This window comes from Bos mutus, chromosome 17 (assembly GCF_027580195.1).
Source record: "Bos mutus isolate GX-2022 chromosome 17, NWIPB_WYAK_1.1, whole genome shotgun sequence".
Classification (NCBI taxonomy): domain Eukaryota; kingdom Metazoa; phylum Chordata; class Mammalia; order Artiodactyla; family Bovidae; genus Bos; species Bos mutus.
The window spans coordinates 69,678,878-69,695,454 of record NC_091633.1 but is presented as its reverse complement, the minus strand read 5'-3'; the positions used below and the strand labels follow the sequence as shown (position 1 = coordinate 69,695,454).

General features: G+C 41.2%; 1 protein-coding gene across 4 annotated transcripts in view; it reads right to left on the bottom strand.

The window, feature by feature from the left end:
* LRAT (lecithin retinol acyltransferase) overlaps window positions 1-16,577 on the bottom strand; it is a 156,409-nt gene that overhangs the window by 8,668 nt on the left and 131,164 nt on the right. For all 4 annotated transcript variants that reach the window (XR_011467489.1, XR_011467492.1, XR_011467491.1 and 1 more), the window contains 2 exons: window positions 11,724-11,813; window positions 9,491-9,628 (listed from right to left, as the gene is read on the bottom strand). The gene's annotated coding sequence lies outside the window, so the exon portion shown is untranslated. The remainder of the gene's footprint in view (window positions 1-9,490; window positions 9,629-11,723; window positions 11,814-16,577) is intronic.

Genomic DNA, 16,577 nt, shown 5'->3' with positions numbered 1-16,577 from the left:
TCTGCAACTCTGGGATGTCTGTGGACATTTTTAGCAGTCCGATCCAGACCTTGGCGTACACGTTAACTGTAGACCCGGCTCTGGTCTCGCCGCTCTGGTCCAGTTCTGGGAAAGCACGGATACTGGAGCCTCCAGGGTCAAGAGCCAAACGGCCCGGGGAGATCAAAAGGGACTTGGTAATTAGCGATTTCCGTCTCTAGTGGTCACTAACCCGATTTAAAACGCTAAGGCAGTCTGCACCCGGTGAATTTACTGGAGACAAAATCAAGAACTTCCTCACGGCAGGCAGTTTCACTCCTTCAGAGAGAGGGGGAAAAAATTTTTTTTTTAAGGAAAAATCACGTAGTCGCATCCCCAGGGCGTTTTGTGAGTCAGGCAGCGCCAAGCCGATTTGCATTTGATTTTTCTCTTTCCCAGTAAGGTTAATTTTTGGACCGCCGCCTCTGAAAAGGGAGTCACTTAACGAAAGAAAAAAGAGAGAGAGAGAGATGAGAGTGATATGAAGCAGAATACGTTGCTCAAGATGTAGGCGCTCTGCTGTCTTGGGCAATGAATGGTGAGCGAGTGTCCATAGTTTCTTGAAGGTTATTTTTTGCTTGGTTAACTCCCTGTTTATAAGCCAAATTGTTATGCTGTTGAATAAATTTATTTTTCTCAGTGGAACTGCCCCAGAGCTGCTCTCTCCGCCTGCCTTGCCTGCCGGGAATTTGGCTCCGGGAACCCGTAGGAGACAGTGAAACGTCTTCATGTGTCCGTGTTTGAAGTCTCTTCAGACCTATTCAGCAGGGAAGCGTTAGCGACGACTAGGCTGCTTTTCCACTGAGAGAATGAGCTCTTGTTGGCTGAACAAAACTTTCCTTACAACCACAGTAGGCAACATTCTCAGAGTACCAATATAAGTAAGCCTGCCTCCCTAAATCAGTCAAACTAAGGGAACACAATTGCTATTAGAAGGAAAGGCCCACCCAAGAGTAATCTAACATCAGAACATTTTCCTAAACCAGAAGCGGTCATTCATTCGTAAAGGGGAGAATTCAACTTGCTAGAGAGACTCCTAGTTTCCCAGTTGTAGGAAAGGTGGCTGCATTCAACCAGTTTGGTCTAATGCCTTAAAAGCATTCAAAACTGGGTCGCCGGGTCTGGTGAGGGGATTGTGAAAGCACGCTGGCTTTGCAGGACAACATGATGATGTCAAAGAACTATCAACTCTCGCCTCGCTGTTCCTTTCTACCTTCCCACGGAAAGAGCCAAGTCAAAAGACAGCCACAGCATCCACTCAGGCCGGCGTCTCTGTCTCCCAGTGGGTCAGACCACGATTCCACGGGGTTTCTGCATAAAGGAAGCTGGAATCCGGGCTCCCAGGGCCCACCTAACTTTTAGGCTTCATCTTCAGGCCCTGGATCCCGCCGTGGGTCCCAAGAGAAAGAGCTCCCGTTGTCCGTTGTCCGGGGAAAAGACGGGAGTCCCGCAGAAGCCCGGAAGCTAAGGGATTTCCCATCCGAAGACTTTTTACCTCTGGAGAGCCTCTTCCTCAGAAGACTTTGTAGTGGAGGATTGGATCACAGAATCTTGTGCTTCCTCTGTGCTAGGAACTGAGTTAATAAGCATTTTCTCACTTAGTCCTCCTAACCGTTGAGTGTTGTCTCCGTTTTACACAGGAAGAAACTGAGGTTATAACTCACTCTCTGTGACGTGTGTGAGTGTGGATCAGGACTGAGCCACAGACTCTTTGCTCCCAGGTCCACCACCACTGAGGAAGGTCTGACTTCCCATCAGTTCACCCACCTATCACCCTTATCATCCAGTGCCTACTATATGCCCAGCTCTGTTCCCAGTCCTGGAATTTCAATTAAATACCCAACCTAAATTTAGCTCCCCAAACTTTTCTTTTTCATTTGGGGCTCATTTCTGTGCTTCTGTAGTGCTACAGATTCCAATTTTTAACATCACTTATTGCTATAGAGGGAGAGGCAATGGCACCGCACTCCAGTACTCTTGCCTGGAAAATCCCATGGATGGAGGAGCCTGGTGGGCTGCAGTCCATGAGGTTGCTAAGAGTCGGACATGACTGAGCGACTTTCCTTTCACTTTTCACTTTCATGCATTGGACAAGGAAATGGGTTACTCCAGTGTTCTTGCCTGGAGAATCCCAGGGACGGGGGAGCCTCGTAGGCTGCCGTCTATGGGGTCACACAGAGTCGGACACGACTGAAGCGACTCAGCAGCAGCAGCAGCACTGCTATAGAGAAAGATCTGATTATGGTTCTGGCTAATAGTATCCCTCTCAGGAAGGCCCAGCAGTACCTTCTCCTTAGGATAGGCAGGTAAGTGATGGGTATTTTGCCAAGGGCACAGAGTCAGAAATAGAATCTAAGGGCAATGTCCCAAACTCCTTAGCTCTTAGAATTTCTCTCCCCTAAACCTGATAAATTTGGCTTTCTGAACTTCATGTTTTTTGATTTATCATCCTTCAGAATTATTTTGTTGTTGTTCTTAGATTTTTTAGACTAATAAATCATTAGGCATGTAAATAATGACAGTCTTAAAACTTGTTTTTCTTCTGAACTAGGTGCCCATCTACTGTCAGTTCCTTTACATATACTCAGCTCTGGCCACATGGACACAAACAGAGGCTCAAACTAGCTGACTCTAAGGAGACAGGAAGAATAAAAGGTTTTGTGAACTCCCCTCTGGAGGCTGAGGAAAAAGAGTTGACACCTTTTCAAGGAATCTCCTAACCCAGTGTTCCCTGGAGTGTTTTCTGACAGGAAGCCATTACCTCCTGGGAGGAAGATTCCCCAACTTCCTTGCTGGTTGGCCAGAACCTTACTCTGAGGGCCTCAATTCTGCATAGTGTCTTTAGAAAGATTAAAGGAGCAGCTACAGCCAGACAGGATTTAGTTGTTTTTTGTTGTAATGGCTGTAGTTGTTTTGAAAGCCATAAAATAAAACTAAAAAAAAACCCCAAGAAATTCATATTTAATATTGCAAAAATCTTATCTGTTCAAGAATATTAGAGATACCAAGGAACATTTCATGCAAAGATGGGAAAAATAAAACAGAAATGGTCTGGACCTAACAGAAGCAGAAGATGTTAAGAAGAGGTGGCAAGAATACACAGAGGCACTGTACAAAAAAGATCTTCACGACCCAGATCATCACGATGGTGTGATCACTGACCTAGAGCCAGACATCCTGGAATGTGAAGTCAACTGGGCCTTAGGAAGCATCACTACGAACAAAGCTAGTGGAGGTGATGGAATTCCAGTTGAGCTATTTCAAATCCTAAAAGATGATGCTGTGAAAGTGTTACACTCAATATGCCAGCAAATTTGGAAAACTCAGCAGTGGTCACAGGACTGAAAAAGGTCAGTTTTCATTTCAATCCCAAAGGCCATGCCAAAGAATGCTCAAACTACCGCACAATTACACTCATCTCACACGCTAGTAAAGTAATGCTCAAAATTCTCCAAGCCAGGCTTTAGCAGTACGTGAACTGTGAACTTCAGTTCAAGCTGGTTTTAAAAGGCAGAGGAACCAGAGATCAAATTGCCAACATCCACTGGATCATTAAAGAAGCAAGCGAGTTCCAGAAAAACATCTATTTCTGCTTTATTGACTATGCCAAAGCCTTTGACTGTGTGGATCACAATAAACTGTGGAAAATTCTTTAAGAGATGGGAATACCAGACCACCTGACCTACCTCTTGAGAAACCTGTATGCAAGTCAGGAAGCAACAGTTAGAACTGGACATGGAACAACGGACTGGTTCCAAATAGAAAAAGGAGTACGCCAAGGCCTTTCTTTGGGATTAGAATGAAAACTGACCTTTTCCAGCCCTGTGACCACTGCTGAGTTTTTCAAATTTGCTGGCATATTGAGTGTAACACTTTCACAGCACCATCTTTTAGGATTTGAAATAGCTCAACTGGAATTCCATCACTTCTACCAGCTTTGTTTGCAGTGATGCTTCCTAAGGCCCAGTTGACTTCACATTCCAGGATGTCTGGCTTTGGTGAGTGATCACACCATCGTGATTATCTGGGTCATGAAGATATTTTTTGTACAGTTCCTCTGTGTATTCTTACCATCTCTTCTTAATCTCTTCTGCTTCTGTTAGGTCCAGACCATTTCTGTCCTTTATTGAGCAAAGATTTGCAAAAAATGTTCCCTTGGTATCTCTAATTTTCTTGAAGAGATCTCTGTCTTTCCCATTCTATTGTTTTCCTCTATTTCTTTGCATTGATCGCTGAGGAAGGTTTTCTTATCTCTCCTTACTATTCTTTGGAACTCTGCATTCAATTGGGTATATCTTTCCTTTTCTCCTTTGCTTTCACTTATTTTCACAGCTATTTGTAAGGTTTCCTCAGACAGCCATTTTGCTTTTTTGCCTTTCTTTTTCTTGGGGAAGGTCTTGATCCCCGTCTCCTGTGCAATGTCATAAACCTTCATCCATAGTTCATCAGGCACTCCATCTAGTCAAGGCTATGGCTTTTCCAGTAGTCATGTATGGATGTGAGAATTGGACTCACTCTGAGTCCAAAGAAAGCTGAGCACCAAAGAAGTGATGCTTTTGAACTGTGGTGTTGAAGAAGACTCTTGAGAGTCCCTTGGCCTGCACGGAGATCCAACCAGTCCATCCTAAACGAGATCAGTCCTGAGTGTTCATTGGAAGGACTGATGTTGAAGCTGAAACTCCAATACTTTGGCCACCTGATGTGAAGAGCTGACTCATTTGAAAAGAACCTGATGCTGGGAAAGATTGAAGGAGAGAGGAGAAAGGGACGACAAAGGATGAGATGTTGGATGATCACTGACTCAATGGACGTGAGTTTGGGTGGACTCTTGGAATTGGTGATGGATAGGGAGGCCTAGCATGTTATGGTTCATGGGGTTGCAAAGAGTTGGACACAACTGAGTGACTGAACTGATTGCAAATATCATAATCCTATAAGTGAACACAGCTTGCTATCAATTAATAGCAGGTCAAGGCAGTTGTAATGCAGAGGAGGGAGCAGAAATCCTGAGTGTAAGGCCTTGTGTTGCCATTCACAGCTAAATGAACTCAGACAAGTCATTTGCTACCTATGAGCCAGAATTTAATTTCTCAAAAAAATATGAATAATATTTCAGAGGGCAGTTTTGGGATTAGGGGAATACTTCTCTGCAGCATTGTATGAAGTTCATAAAGTGAGACCCATCTCTAACATCATCTGTATATTCATCAGTGAAGCAGAGTAAGGCAGAGAGACAGCACCATCATCCAAGAATGCAGAGTAGACAGAGACATGTTTTTACTAACAGACCCCTTCCAGTGTCTCAGCACAGAGCCAAAGGGGTGAGCAGAAAGTAGGCACGTAAGTGTTTTGGAGGTGAGAGACAACGAGCAGAGAGACAGAGCTCTGGTCCTCCCACTGCTCACCACCAAGTAAGTCCTTTATAATTCATAAAAATAAAGATTAAAAGCCTGCCATTTATTTGAAAGTATGTCTCACAATGTACAATAAAACCCCAGCTGTCCATTTTAGAAATGATAAAATGTTATACCAAAGAATGACTAAGTTTTGAGATACTCATGACATGTAAAGCACATTTCACTTTACAAATAGTAAATGGCAAGAAATGTTACTTCTTAATAACTTAGAGAAGATAGAAACTAACTTATAAATTCATCTTCTTTTCTTTTGATTCTATAATCTACCATTATAAAGCAATATAAATACGAACATTGGGTGACCCAGGTTTGTTAACAAAAGCAAATGTGACAGTAATAACCTTTGGTGACATTTTCAAAAGGCAGTTACCCACCACTGTACTCATATAGGAACTGTACAGAAAATTCAGGTACTGTTATACTCCAAACAGGATAGCACCGGCAATTACCAGGAATGATAAGTACCAGGAATGGTGATGAATGCTCTGTGAAATGTATATTTCAAAACTTCTTTCTAAATGCATAGACATCCTGAGGGTAACCTGGCAGGTAACTGAAGACAGGACTTTCTTAACATCAGCCTTGCCTTCACTACTCCTACCTGATGATTTGTGGGACTCATGAGGCCTCATGTGTGAAATGTCCTGAGCTGATAAAAAGATGCTCTCCAAATGGCAACCCACTCCAGTGTTCTTGCCTGGAGAATCCCAGGGATGGCGGAGCCTGGTGGGCTGCCATCTATGAGGTCGCACAGAGTCGGACATGACTGAAGCGACTTAACAGCAAATCCCTATAGTGTGAGTAGTCCCTAGGCCAATGAAAATCAAATTAGTCAGGCCCTTCAGAGAGTCTTAGCTCTTGTTCTTTGTGAATTTTCACAGGGAGTAATTAGCAGAAAAGATAAATCACTGTCCAGTGCTTGCTGCTGTTGCTGCTGCGTCACTTCAGTCGTGTCCGACTCTGTGCGACCTCATAGATGGCAGCCCAACAGGCTCCGCCATCCCTGGGATTCTCCAGGCAAGAACACTGGAGTGGGTTGCCATTTCCTTCTCCAATGCATGAAAGTGAAAAGGGAAAGTGAAGTCGCTCAGTCCTGTCCGACTCTAGCGATCCCATGGACTGCAGCCTACCAGGCTCCTCCGTCCATGGGATTTTCCCAGGCAAAAGTACTGGAGTGGGGTGCCACTGCCTTCTCCGTTAGAAAATCTAAATAGCATTCACAATAATTGCTTTAAAACATGCAATGTCTCATTGGATTAAAAAAAATATGAAAGAAATCATTCATACTCCAGTGAAGCACAAAAAGAAGAAAAGGCTGAGCAGGGGTTTGGCAGAAGTTGGTGCTGGAAATCAGTGACTCTTTTGATAATATATGTTCAATCAATATATTGACAATATATGCTCTTTTGATAATATATGTGCAGAAATTTAAAATAATATAAACGCAGTCTCATCAATATTTTGTATCAACAAGTACTATTGCTTTTTGAAAGAAATAATGTATCTTTAATTTCTAAAGTTAATTTGAAGGGAAGTATATCATTTTGGTATTTTTATAATTGTATTTACTCTTACCCACCCCATGCTAAAGGAAAATTCAGTGTAGTTCCGCTAAAGCTGATTCATACCTACACAGCTCAAGCAGTTGTAAAAAAGGGAAACTGGATTTTAAATTGTCATACTTCTTAACTGGGTGAACTCCAAGTGGGTAGCTCTCTCTTGAACTAGTTTACCTGCGTTCCCCATTGTAGGCACGGAACTTTGTGCTTGAGTTAAGTTCTTATTTTTATGCTGGTTGCCTTTTGGAATGACTTGCCTTCATGTCAGATTATATAAAGTTACTTTTATTTTATTTCCATCTAGACTTCATTTGTGAAGAATGTGAGCAGAATGGAAATTGCACTGAGGCAGGAGGTAGATCCCTGCCCCTAGCACTGAGGAAAGCAATTTGAATAGATTCCACTTAGACAGATACTCCAAAATCCACGGCAGGACAATCAGGAGAGGAGGCTGTGCCCTGCTCAGATAAAAGGTAAGAGACCACATATTCTCATTCTCGAAGTCAAGCAAGCCTTCCCACCTAGCAGGCTCCTTGGAGGTCCAAACAAGAGTGATGCTAAGTTTACCCACAGGCTTCTTTGCCAGAATCCACCATGGCTGAGAGACACAGGCGCTCACACAGGATGACCCTGGGATATACCAAATACAGACCCTGAACCAGGCAAATCAAGATGATTGGCCAAAGGAAACCCAGGAGAACTCCCCCAATAAGTGATTTAAACTACCTCAGGGTGAGACTCTCTCTGAGTTTGCCCATGTGTCTATCCACACATACAGAACTCTTTTTCCTCCTAAGAAACACCTTACCTGTTTCACTACTTTTGATCTTTGTGGCAAATTCTTTTCTGTAAAGCCAAAGGACCAGGGCCTTGTCACTGACCACTGATCTAGTAGTTAGGATTCAACTTTCTCACTGTTGCGACCTGACCTTAATCTTTGGCTGGGAATGGAAACCCTGCTTCAAGCTACTGCAAGCCGAGGCCACCAGAGATCAAGATCACACAGAATTAATAAGGAAAATGCGTTCAATAACTTTTTTTTCTTTAAAGTTAAAAATCCATGAAAATGTTTTCATCCACATAGGAGTTTAAATCAGAAATCACTACAATTTTAATGTTCAATTAGTTTAACTTTCAAAAAGAATAAACCAGGATAGCTATCTGTCCTTTAGTCATAATTATTTCATGTTCTAACACATATATCTTAATGCTTTCTCTTTCCCCATCTTCATTCTTTTACTTATTTACTTCCTGAAGCAATGCTTCTGATATGTTTTTGTGGTGTCCTCTAAGGTCACTAGCCTTACTGGAGGCCAGATGGCAACCAGCAAATCACAGTCCTCAATGTGCTCTGGAACCTGGGGAGGCAGTCTTGTTGCCAGCATGAAAGTGGGTTCAGGGCTCTTAGGTCACTCATCTCATCCTCCAGGGACCTTCATCCTACAGAAGAATAAGTAACCAAAGCAAACAGGCAAGAACCTCTTGTGCCAAGGTGGACTCAGCAGCAGTGGAGCCAGTGGTAGGTAACCCAGGCACTGGGCCCAGAGTTTAGCCAGACTCAAACTCTCTCAGCATCTGTACGAGATTTCCTACACTCAGTCTTATGTCACCGGGAATATTGTCGCAACTAACTATGTGGTTTAAGTATATTGGTTAAACTTTTCATGACCTGGTCTAGTCATTTGTGGAATAGGTGACTGGTGATGACTCTACTCATCTCTTCACCTCCTGAACTTCCTGGAATTCAGTGTAGGAATAGCTCTGAATAGTCCTGCATGCCTCACCACCAAGTCAAGTATAAGACAACAAAATCTAAACTCTGTTTCCTTGGACTATGGTTTCTCCTACATTTGTGTTTACTTTTGTTGAAAGGGACCAGACTTCCTTATATGTCTATTATGGTTTCCAAATAACAATTTCTGGGTTTTGTTCTTTAAAAAAAAGTAAGGTGAGGCTTAACTATAATTTAGTGAAGTATTTTGCTTTATAGTTTAAATGGAACAATTTTTACATTTTTTCAAAATCAGTGTGAGGATGCCACAAATATGTTAAAATTGTATAAGAGATTGATAGACTGCTTGTTTGTACCTGAACTTAAGCTGTATATTTATGCATGAAGATTACTTGGAATAGATAATAATATATATAAACAACATTTTAAAGGAAGAGGAAGAAAATCTTTAAACAAATGACAAGATTAACAGAGTTTGGATTTGGGTATCCAAGAGGGATACTCTAAAAGTTAATATATTATTAAACAAATCACAGCTTATTAAGGTTTTAAAGTATATGCTTTACAGAATTAAAGAACATCTTTATCAAATGCCTAGAGGAGATATCTTTCAACCTTCTTGTCTGTCTTATGTTAAACCATTACTGTTTACAGTTCTGTGTTAAAAATCACTTGCTGTCTTCTACCTTCCAATGATCCCATTATTAATACTGGTATTCAGTCCACCAAGCTGATGTTTATTTATAATGCATACATCCTTTTACCTTGGATTCGATTTTGCCTTTGTACTAAGAAACAGTAAGTTTCTCAGGGCCAAAGCTCTTTTATCCATCTGCCAATGACTTGAAATCAGGAACACCTTTTATTTGGAAGTCTAATACCGTTTGTCCAAGCGCTTTGCCCTGTTGAACAAAACAAACGGAAAAGTTCTAAATGTTTAGAGGACTCTATTATAGGTACTAGTTTTCATGTCACAGAGCTTTAAAAAGTTACTTCAGTGGAGGACAGAGGAGCCTGGCATGCTGCAATCCATGGGGTCACAAAGAGTTGGATATGACTTAGCAACTAAACAACAAGTTAACTTCATAGTGGTGACCCCCCATGTTGAGATTCTCATTATGTGATAGCATAACCTCTCACTGGAGCATAGCTCTACAGACACAAGGCCTGTTCATTCAGTGGTGTTGTCAAACACCTCCTGCCAAGTCAACTCATAGTATGTGCTCCATAAATACATGAATCAATGTATAGTCTGGTTAAAAAAAATAAATAAATAAAAAGTTACTTCTATTTAAATAATTTGGATAAATAAGATTTTATTTGATATACTGACAATTACGAAATTTCAGAAATGGATACTAAGGGTACACAGTTACAAATATATTACTTGATAGATGAATTCTAGATGAAGCACAAATAAAAGAACTTTATGTGAGTAAAGGAGATACAGTTCCTGAATCAGAAAAGCTTAATGCTTATATAGGAATGTACTAGTTACAAGAACACAATAGAGAAGGAAAAATCCAAGAGGAAAATAAGAATCACATACAGAGCAAAATGCACAGGTAAATGTACAAGTAAACTGAGCACATAAATGAACTGAAATATCTTCCTTCTGCTGGTGACTCGCCATATGAGTAGAAGCTTTTTTAATTTCATCAATGATAACTGCAAGTTATCAGCTCAGAAAAAAATCATGGCTGAAGATGTGAGCTATTTTTATCAACTTTACAATCTTTTCTTTTATCTGATGACTACAGTTTAACGTGATTTCTTGAACTTCAGAGGGTTCAAATGATTGATTAAAAGACAGCAGAACTACAGAGAAAGATAACTTATGTACTTCTGGCCTTTTAAATTTTGGACAGAATAAAATTATTTCTATGATTTATTTTTTTTTTCAGCTGAAGCAGACAGAACTTTTATTAAACAGACAGCAGATAATACATTCCTGAGATGTGGGAGCAGGCTGACCTTGGAGTGGCTCTTAACGTATTTTAATTTGAGATACTGATTAAGTATGTGATGTGGAAGGTAATATGAAAGATATAGAGGAGAATAACGATCATTCACTTTAAAAAATTCTGTTTCAGGCAAGTTCTATTGAGAACATTTTTTCATATATTTAATGCCTCAGAATCATTTTAGGAGCTATTTACAAAGCAGGATCGTGAGCCCTACATTAAGAGCTTCTAAGTGAGCAGGTCTGTGGTGGAGTCAGGAATCTTCATTCTAACAAGCATCCCAGGTGATTCTGAGGCAGGGAGTTCTCAAACCTTGGAGATCGCTGACATTTCTTCTTCCTTACAATTCTGCTAAACCTTGAGTCAACACCAAAGGTAATGACGCCAGGTGACGTTAACAGTGGAGTCCAAATGGTAAGGCACGACCCCCAAGACACACACACGCACACACACACACACGTGAGAACCTAAAGATACTCCCACTAAAAGCATACTGTAGTAACATATTTATTAGAAATTACATAGTCACCACCAGTTGTCAATAATAAGTAAGACCTTTTATTTGAAGTAAAAGTTTCAAAATAAGAGGCAAAATTTAGAGCTGAGTTAAAGCTACTTGACTTTAATTCCTTCCTGGGATGACCCGGGCATGTTTCAACCAGGCATGTTTCAGGTCCAGATTCTGGACCTGATAATAAGATAATAACTTTCTTAACCTCAAATAATGGCTCTTAACCTATAGAATACTAAACACTCTTCAGTTTCAAGATTAAGTCATATATGAATTATTATCTTAAACATTGTTTAAATTTTCTCTTTTGTTATATGGTCTTCAAATGGTCTAAAACAATACTCACTAAAATGAAGACGATTATGCTTCCCTAAGAAGTTATCAAAAAGACTTCATTCCTCATTCTGAACTAAGAGCTCTATAGTATTAGATTGTTTTATAGAAGCCTATTGATACAGACTGCTGTCAGCAACACATGGGGAAAGATGGAAAAGAGAAAGCGTTCGTTGCTCAGATACTCACCTGTGAGTCACTTCTCAGTAAAGCAGTGCCTCCACCGCCGAGGGAAGCTTCCAAACCAAGTTTAACACGTACGTTCCTGGCAATTAGTATCTACAGAATTAAAAACAGAAAAGATCAATTATAACAAGTTTTACCAAATATAAGAACTGCTGAAGGAAGTATCAACCTCCTAAAGAAACCCTACAAGTCAGTCCTTGGGCAGCTGTGAAAAATTAAAGTTGGAGGTTTAAACGTAAGGATGAGTGTAAGCCTTTTATTCAAAATGCAGTGAGTGAAACACAATGGAGTATTACTCAGCCATTAAAAAGAATACATTTGAATCAGTTCTAATGAGGTGGATGAAACTGGAGCCTATTATACAGAGTGAAGTAAGCCAGAAGGAAAAACATAAATACAGTATACTAACACATATATATGGAATTTAGAAAGATGGTAACAATAACCTGGTGTACGAGACAGCAAAAGAGACACTGATGTATAGAACAGTCTTATGGACTCTGTGGGAGAGGGAGAGGGTGGGAAGATTTTGGAGAGTGACATTGAAACATGTAGAATATCATGTAAGAAACGAGTTGCCAGTCCAGGTTCGATGCACGATACTGGATGCTTGGGGCTGGTGCACTGGGACGACCCAGAGGGATGGTGTGGGGAGGGAGGAGGGAGGAGGGTGGAGGGTTCAGGATGGGGAACACATGTATGCCTGTGGCGGATTCATTTTGATATTTGGCAAAACTAATACAATTATGTAAAGTTTAAAAATAAAATAAAATTTAAAAAAAAAAAAAAGAAAGAAACACTGAAGTCATTCACCTAGAATATTTTTACTCAGAAAAGAAAAGCACAATGTAAAGGAGAAAATAAACGCCTTTTTCTTTTAATTTGTACCTAATCACAAACTTCTAGAATAGTTGTAAAAATATGAATTCTCTCTATTTGTCACCCAGATTTTCTAAATCTTGTTTTATCCTTTCTTTTTCTTTCTCTTTGTGTATACACACACACACACACACACTCTCAAACAAATATGTATATTTTTTTCTAAATTGTTTGAGAATAAGTTGTAGGTATGATGCCCCCCACTTTTTTTTTTTTTTATTAAAGTCGCTTAGTTGCATCCGACTCTTTGCAACCCCATGAACTATACAGTCCATGGAGCTCTTTGGGCCAGAATATTGGAGTGGGTAGCCTTTCCTTTCTCCAGGTATGATGCCCTTTGACCTCTAAATTCTTTAGTGTGTTTCCTAAAAGTAAAAACATTCTCTTATTTATCAGTATAATTATCAAAATCAGAAAATTAACATTTTTATAATTATCTAAACTATAAATTTATTCAGAATTTTCCATTGCTGCAGTGCTGCTGCTGCTAAGTCACTCGTGTCCGACTCTGTGCTACCCCATAGACGGCAGCCCACCAGGCTCCCCCGTCCCTGGGATTCTCAAGGCAAGAACACTGGAGTGGGTTGCCATTTCCTTCTCCAGTGTGTGAAAATGAAGTACAATCTGCTACATTTCCAAATCACACAGCACAGCTGGCCCTTATGTTTGGTTGTCTCCTTTAATCTAGAACAATTCCTCAGTCTCTTTCCTTCTTGATACTGACATTTTTAAAGAAGGCAGGCCTGCTATGTCCATCAATTTGTTTTTGATGTTTCCTCATGATTAGGCTCAGGTTCTGCATTTAGGGGCAGGAATGCATAAGAGCGATACTGTCTTCTCATATAAGAGGGCATGTGGTGTTGATCTGTCCCATTACCAGCAAGAATGAGAAAAGCAGTGCTTGACATCTGGGATCTGAGGATGCTACCAGCTAGGCCTTGGTGTTGCTAGGAGATAACCGGTACTCACAACCTGGCTGAGGTGTTTTATTGCACATAAACTATTTTCCAGAATGTCAGTATTAGTCAAGGCTACTCCAAGACCTGTGACAAGAACCCTCCATTATCATGCCTGAGCAGAGACAAAACAATGAATACTGTCATCATTATACAGGTGGTCAAACATCCCTCTACCCTAGCTGATATGTGCACCTGTGATTTCTTTATCAACTACAGCTCTAGTTTTAGTCTAGTCTTCCTTCCCTTTATATGATTTAATAAGATACCCAAGACAGAATTACCCCTGCTTCCTGAGAGATTCCAATCCCCAGTGCCAAAGATTTGATGCTTTTGAACTATGGTTCTGGACAAGACTCTGGAACGTCCCTTGGATTGCAAGGAGATCAAACCAGTCAATCCTAAAGGAAATTGACCCTGAATATTCACTAGAAGAACTGACACTGAAGCTGAAGCTCCAATACTTTGGCCACCTGATGGGAAGAGCCAACACATTAGAAAAGACTCTTATTTTGGGAAAGATTGAGGGTCAGAGGAGAAGGGGGTGACAGAGGATGAGATGGTTGGATGGCATCACTGACTCAATGGACATGAGTTTTAGGAAACTTTGGGAGATGTGATGGACGGGAAAGCCTTGTGCACAAAGAATAGGACATGACTTAGCAACTGAACAAACCACTTCCTAATCCTTCTCCCAGATGACCTAACAGACCCAAAGTCTGAGTCTACACTCATACCCTCTCATTGAGAGGCCCCAGGGTTTCCCATGGTGTGCACTTGCCCTCACTGCTTGTTCAGTTATAAGTGTGTTCCAGTAGTGTTAGGCTGCAAGGCACTGACACTATTGATGACAACTTTGATCAAATGGTCTGGGTATGTTTGCCTCCTTTATCCATTATAAGTTACTAATTTCCTTTTGTAACTAACATGTATCTTATAGGGTGATTCTTTGAGACTATATATATATACCTTTTCCAATGAGTCAACTCTGGAGTTGGTGATGGACAGGGAGGCCTGGCGTGCTGCGATTCATGGGGTCGCAAAGAGTCGGACACGACTGAGCGACTGATCTGATCTGATATATACCTTGGTAATATCCAACTTTCTTTCATAGTTTTAGCATCCACTGATGATTCTTGCCTGAGTCAATTATTCCTAAGGTGATTGCTTGTAATATTGTGATTTATAATGTTATCAAACTCAGGTTTGACTGCTTGCTGCTCAAAAGCCAATACTCGAGAGAGGAGTGTTGATTGGGAAGGAAAAGTTGCTTCATTCAGGAGGCTGGCAAATTGGGGAGAAGACTGACTCTTGTCCAAACACCAACTCCAAAGATTTTGCTTGATATGAAACTTTTTAAAGGGAGAATCTTTTGGGGAAGGGGTCAGAGTTGTTGTCCTACTGTGTGCGAGTTGGTGGTGAGGTAATATGGCAGTGTTCCAGGAATCTTGTGCTTGGCCTGAAGTTACTGTCCTCCATGTGAGAGGGGGCCTTAGTTTCTGCTGAATAACTCAAATAAACTGTTACATATATTCTTGGAGGAAGAACCAGGACCCTACCCCAAGGCTGCACCATTGTTTCCTGATTGTTCCTTTCTTGTCTCTGCAGCCTCTCCCTTACTTAAGCAACTATTTGAATCTGCCCTTTGTAACTCAGGGAAGGTCAAAGAGGTTGAATGAAGCCTATTTTGTACAAGCAAGAAACAGGAGACACAGAAAGGATGTATAACTGGGAGACCCCACAGGATCCTGCTCTGTTTCAATCATAAGAAATATACATTTGGTCTTCCTCCCTGTTTCAGGCACAAAGCTTCTAAAACACTTGGAAGACCTTAAGTGCTAAGAGGGAGAAAGTTGTCTTTTGGTTTGTTAATAAGGTGACTTTTAGAAGAACCTGCCTGTCAGTGCAGGTTAAATGTAAGAGACATGGGTTCGATCCCTGGGTGGGGAAGATCCCTGCAGAAGCATGTGGCAACCCATTCTAGTATTCTTGCCTGGAGAATTCCACGGACAGAGGATTCTCGTGAGCTACAGTCCCTGGGTCGCAAACAGTCGGACATGGCTGAGCACATACACTCCACTCCACTCCAGATCACCTAAGAGTGGGAGCTGGTCACTAGAGGAGACAAACTCCAGGGTGAGTGGGTTAAAACTCTCAGTCCTACCCCCTGACCTCCAGGGATTGAAGACAGGTTTGTTGGACGTGGAATCCAGCTGCCAAGTGGCCAATGATTTCATCAACCATGTCTGCGTAATGAGGGCTCCTTAAAAACTCGTAAGGACAGGGCTCAAGGGAGCTTCCAGGTTGGTGAACATGTGGAGATGTGGGGTGAATGGGTGCCCAGAGAGGGCAGGGAAGCTTTGTGCCCTTCCCCCATGCATTTCCCCCATCTGGCTGTTCCCAAGCTGTATCCTTCTGTAACAAACCAGTAATCTAGTGAGTAAACCTGTTTCCTGAATGCTGTGAACTACTCTAACAAACTATTTGAACCCAGTGTGGGGGGGGGGTGTCATGGGAGATTCTGGTTTATAGCCAGTTGGTCAGAAGCACAGGTGGCAACCTGGAATTGTGACTGGCATCTGAAAGGGGTGGAGGGAGTCTTGTGGGACTGAACCCTTAAACTGGAGTCTGATGCTATCTTAGGGTCAGGGAGGATAATAGCAGAACTGAGTCAAAGTGTAGGATACTCAATAGTCTAGAGAATTGTTGGTGGTGTGGGAACACCCTCCCAAGCTGAAATTCGGTCCAGGAACACAAAATAATGCCAAATGGTAATATTTCTATTTTCATCATTCTTTCTACAGCAAGGAGTTAGATTTCTATCATAAGGAAAAACTTTCCATTCTCTCCTATATATTAATATTGTTATGGACTTTATTGAATTTTTATTTTATTCAATGGGTTAAAATCCATAAATATTTAATTTATTTTGATAGTCAAATTATTCCAAGTTTGTCTTGTGTGAGCTCCTTCAGACTGGCCCAGTCCTTCTTTTGCTTTATCTCCACCATTCTTTGAGCAC